We start from the raw sequence: 5,918 nt of genomic DNA on the forward strand, positions 1-5,918 counted from the left end.
CTCCAGGCAAATGAAGCCTCTGCACAAACCAGTCTGACTCCAGCTGGATTTGGTGCTTCCCAAAGGAACTGGAGAAACCGGTTGGTGATGGGGGAAGCCCTCCACAATCACCACAGTGCTGGAGGGGCACCTCTCCTGGCTCCCCAGTGGCATCCACACCACCTCATCCATCCCTCCTTTCACTAAGGAGTTTCGGTGGGTTTCCACGCAGGGCAGTGACACCCTCACCACTGTACGTGGCAGCAGGGTTCTCCAAGCATGGCCCAAAGCCCTTCTCCCTCAGCTCAAGCGGAATAAATGTGTTTATTGCAGGATTCAGCCTCATTGCTTCAGGCTCCCACCCCAAGAAGAGCCCACGGGGGCTGCTGGAAGCATCAGGAAGGACCCATTAACCTTTCAGGGCAACCTGGAACTGGCACCAAAGCTGCCGGGTTCAGCATCCCTTTGTCCAGAGCAGGATCCCACATCATCCCAGACTCTAGGCTTCCCAAAGCAGGTCTCTCTGGGAGCCACACAAGAGGTGGCAGCCCCAAGGGGGGTCCCCACTTCCGTACCCCCAGTTGCTGATGCCATGGGGGCCACAGGGCAGGAGAAGCAGCTCTGCATCCCGACACACAGAGCACACGTCACTGCCCGCGAGCAACGCGCTGCTGCAGGTCCCAGAGGTGCGACCTGGTGCAATGGAGCTGGCGCAGGGAGCCTCACCCAGCACCCCACGCACTGCTATTACTGCGAGATCCCTCCAGCAGATTGGAGCACAAGCAGATCCCCATCACAGGCACGAGATGCTCCACAGATCCCTGCTCTGTGTTTGAAACTGCGTGGTCACCGGCTGCAAAAGGCAGAGCCAAAGCTCAGGTGTCACCAGTGCCATAAGCCCAGTGTGGCCACGCTCCGAGCAAGGGACAAGGCCTCCATGGTGTGTTTCTCAATCCAGAAACCCATCACCACCTCACCCAGCCTCCTCCATAGCAGCTTTGTCCTCACATACACATGAGTAATAACATGAAAAACACTCCAGTGAGACTCTGCCAACCAGAGGAAGAGCCTCCACCCCCAATTCACCCCTGCAATGGGTTTCACTGCAGCAAAATGAGCACTGCTGCAGCACACATTTTCCCCAGCCATTATCCCAGGCTGGACACACATTCTGCCCTGAAAGAATGTAAAATGTACACCCAGCAGTAACCTTAAAGCTTTTACTGAACTTCTTGGCTATTGCCCCAAAACATCCAGGCCGCAACTCTCCCAAAACCAACCACTCACTTCTGCTGCCCTGCTGTGGACCCTAAGCCCCAAGAGATGCCTCTGGTTTTCAGAGAAGCCAGAATAAAGCAAAGCAGCTGAGTCAGCACCCAGCCCTGGGGAGAGAGCCCTGAGTCAGCTCTGCCACGAGCACAAGCCAAGGCTCCTCTCCCTGCTGCTGGCAGCCTCATCCTTCCCCTGGCAGTGCTGCATCAGCCTGCAGAGAGCACAGGGGTGAGGCATCGCAGGCTGGAGACCTCAAATATAGGAGCAGCCCATCCTGATCCACAGCTCAGGGGCAGTTAACTCCATGGAAGGACTAAGGAATCACACACACACCTTCTGGAGAGGCTCACAGCAGCATGGACTATCACTAGCATGGAGCAAGGCTGAGGGTTATATAGCACCGTGTCCTACAGCAGCCTCAGCTCAACACGCTTCAGCTGGGGAAAGGAGGTAAATGCCATCAGGTGGCCCCAGCTGAGCCTGTGCTCTGCTGCCCCTCCATAGCAGTCACTGTTGGTGCTCTCATTGCTCTTCTTCATGGCCACGAACAGGGCGATTCAACCATCCTAGAACTGCCTGTCTGTCCCTTTAGAACCTCTCCTATGAGCTGGGCCCCTCTGAGGCTTTGCGAATCCCCATGCACACAAAGACTGCTTGCCACAGCTTCCTCCAGGTGACTGTATTTGGAAGGTGTGCATCTCCTCCCCTGCAGTGAGAGGAACAAAACACGAGATGTGTTTCTTTAAGCCAGGTGAGAGGACGATTGGAAACGGCCCTTTCTTTTGACACCTCAAAAAGAACTTCATGGGGCTGTTTGCTTTTCATTGCTACTGAGCATCCTGCTGTTGGTAGGAGAGGAGGGAAGCGGGAGGAGTGCTCACAGTTATTCATAGGGTCTGTCCCTCAATGACTCTCAGTGAAGCTCTGAGGCAATGGCTGATGGTGAAGAACAAAGGATTGCCTGGAGAAGGCGCCTTCTTTGCTCCAGCATCCAGGCCATCGCACCACGCTCCTGCCTACCCGCAGCCAGCCAAAGCAAGGCTGGATGAGCCTCACTGAAAGGAGAATTGAAGTCAGCTGAAGGAGGAGAGGGTTGGCCCCGCAACAAGAAATGGGAATTGCTGCTGTCAGGCTGGAAGGGATAAACTTGATTTCTCCTCCCTCAGCCCAGCAGCTCCACTCCTCCAGGCCTGAGTCTTGCTGTGATCAAAACATTTCTGCACCTTGTTCTGGCTCTGTGCTGCTCCTAACCCCTCTCAGAGACTGGCACATGTCTCCTGATACTCTTCTGTTTTACTTAACAACCAATTTGGTTTTCAATTTGATATTTACTGGAACAGATGGTGCTGACATTGCTAACCCTATTTACCATCCAACCAACAACTCTGACAAGCATCACTGAGAGACTTTTCCAGTTCCAGACGTTACTATCATCTAATTAGGTCTGTAATGAGCAGGAGAGCTCCTATCTCCCTCAGAGGTGTTGCACCACATCTGCTGGTCAGGCTCTGAGCTCATTCAAGTCCTGCCTCACTTCAAAGGCAAGGTGCAAGAGCCAGATCACCTCTCTTGCCTCCTGGCAGGGTGACTCACATCAAACCACATCATTCCCTCCCTCCTTCCAAGCAGCACAGACCAAGCAGGTCTCTGTACTGAAGACACTGACGCTGGTGTCAACAGATTGGCTGTTGTTTTGCTTAAGTGTGGCCACAGTGTCCTCCCCCACAGCCCGTACGTGTCCTTAGATTAGGGAGAAGCTGTTGCGCAGAGGACTAGACCACAATGTGCCCCAACACAGGAGATAAATCAGGGCAGTTCCCTCCCCTGCACAGCGCACGCTGAGCCGTGCTGATGATAAGGTGCTTCTTCCTTATCAGAAGAGAGCAGCAGTGGGTTGGTGCTAAAGCAGCCTCTGATGCTTCCTGGCATGAAACCCGGGGTCACCAGCACGAATGGGACAGCAGAGCGAGGAGAAGGTGGCAGAAACAGAAAAGAGGGTGATGAAAAGCTGCCTACAGCTGTCTCCGATTGTACCAGGCAGTTGCCTGAGGGTGGGATGGGACATCACCCGGTGGGCAGGCTGCAGGGCACACACCTTCCTGCAGTGTGGCCATGGCTCACATGCAAGAGGCAAAGCGTATCAGAGCAGCTTGAAGGTGAATGTCCTGTTCTTCCTGAAAGGGAAGCAAACAAGTGTTTGAATCAAGATCCTCCGGTCTGGCTGTAGGCAAACCTAGCACAGTGATCCCGCTCCCCTCCACTCCGGGCGCTGAGGTCATGGTGTTTGGAGATGAGATGATCCTGTCTCTCCACAGGATGAAAGAGGGCAAACTTCCCCCCAGGCAGGCAGCATCTGACAGACCTCAAATAGACCCGTGTAGACACCCACACGAGTTTCCCAACCTATTTGTCACTGCAGTAAGCTGAGTGCCTCTTACCTAGGAGGTGACTTAATTCACCAATGGGCTTAATTCACCAGTGATGCTTCATGGAAAAATAAGAGAAGTCGAAGGTTACCATGGAAAGTGTTTTCACTAACAACCCAAACCACAGGCTTGCCAGAGTTCAGATGCAAAAACAGCAGATGCCTTGAGCCTATTTATGGGTAGCGTTGCCCAACCAAAGGGGCTCTAACCAAGGCAATTGAAGTTCATTAGTTCTGCTTTCTTAGGAACAGATAAGTCAGTCTGTTGCTGTAAAGAGGAATTCCATTATGTTAATTATGGCCCAAGAGGAAGCCCTTCATCTTGAGAGAGCAGCAGCAGTAAGAAAAACACTGCTTTGCAAGCACCTGCTCCACCTCTGTCCTGAGTCACCTTCAGCCAAGGATGTTCATTAGGTGGCAACAAGCATGTCCTCACATAACGCTGCCTAAGTGTGTCATTTGCTTCTCATTATACAGTGGAGTCAGCACATGTGAGCAAAGTCATTTTTAATCCATCCTTTCTACCTTGATTCTGCTGCCAGATAGGCCAAGCTGTAATTGTGCTTCAAAGACTTCATGGTGAGCATTTGGGAACTGGATTCTGGGGCAGTGGGCGGAATCCCTGCATTAACCTCCGGCTGTACAAAGTGCACACACACCCCTAACTACTGAGAGATGTGGCACCAGCCCTGTGGCCAGCCCCAGTCCTGCAATTAGTGATGTCTTGATGCACACCAGCCAACCTGTGATGCTGCACTGAGCAAGGCTCAAGACAGGGACATGTTGTCAAGACAGGAAACGTTGCAGAGCAAGATCTTAACATCAGTTTTGATTGAAGACCTGGGTTCTGAGCAAAGTTATTGCTCATCCAGCCACTCCCTCCGACACTCTAATTGCAGGCAGCATCAGCGTGATGGACACGTAGCAGCTACAGAGCGGTCCAACACTGCATCTCTGCAGGTTATTATGGAGCTGAGGCAGGGGAAGAATCAGCAGGGAAACGTTTCCTCTCCTGCCAAGGATTTCCAGGGAGCTCGCAGGCAGGACACAGACAGCTTCTCAGGGAAGAGCATTTCAGCAGGGAACAGGGCCAATGCCAGAGGAGGTGGGGAAAGCTGCACTGCTCCTGCTTGGGTAGGCAAACAAGGCAGGAGTGAAGAAAGGCACCAACTGAGCGCTCCGCTCCAAGTGTGATTCAAAGGGTATTGAAAAAGAAAAGTCTACAAACAATTTAAACTGCCATAAAAATAGAACTGCAGCCAAAGGTAGAGCTCCAGGGCCAAAGCCTCCCTGACTGTTTTGCTTGCACTTTCTTCACTGGCTCAACATTTAATTCAGCCTCTTCCCCTCGCTCCTGCAGCCTCACATAGGAAGAGGAGAGTGGGCAGGTTGGAGACAATTCCAGGAACATGTTGTTCTTCCCTCCTCATCCTGCCAGCAGCCACTCCGTTCGTGAAACACAACAGGAGAGGTTAGGTACAGGGCTTCTGAAATGCTTCTATATCTGCCTTGGGGCAATACCTGCAGAATTGGCCCACCCTTAGGTAATCCCTTATTTCTCAGGAGGTGGCCTGGTCCTGTCCCCTGGGACTCTTCACCCCAAGCTCCCAGCCAGCACAATTCAAAGCTGCAAGCAAAGCACGAAAGGGGCATCCTGCTCTTTGGAGCCACTCCCAAAATAACCCCATTGGCATCAGAGAGAAGCGCACTCAGAGCCTTGCCTGGACGCACGTCTAAAAACTGCCAAAAATAGCTCCTGCTTCCCCTTTGAAAAGCACTGCGGTTCCCAATGCCTCACAGGAACTCTGTTTCTGCTCAGAGAAGCCACAAACTAAGCGAGCAGCCCAGAACTGATCTATGAGCACATCTGGACTAGCTGAGACCGGCCTTATGGAGAAAGGAAAAAATAGATTTTAAACAGCATATGTCAAATCCAGGGACCTTTATTTCTCTGGAATGGAAAGAATTTGCCAGCCTGGACAAAAAACTGCAGGCAGCGATTGTACATTCTTTCAAATAAAAAAGAAGAACACACACACACACAAGAGTTTGGCTCCATAAATTTCTGTCATAAGAAACAACTTTGAATTGTACACCAAGCTTTTTACAAAGCATCAATGTTAAGATGTTTTACCGTGCTCTATCACATTCTCGGCCATTTACACAGAATACGTCATACCAAATGCTACATCGGTTTAAAGACAGCTTTCAAAATTAGTATTAAAAAGATACAAAGGCATGT

The sequence above is a fragment of the Psittacula echo genome (genome assembly GCF_963264785.1).
Source record: "Psittacula echo genome assembly, chromosome: 14".
NCBI classification, from domain to species: Eukaryota; Metazoa; Chordata; class Aves; order Psittaciformes; family Psittacidae; genus Psittacula; species Psittacula echo.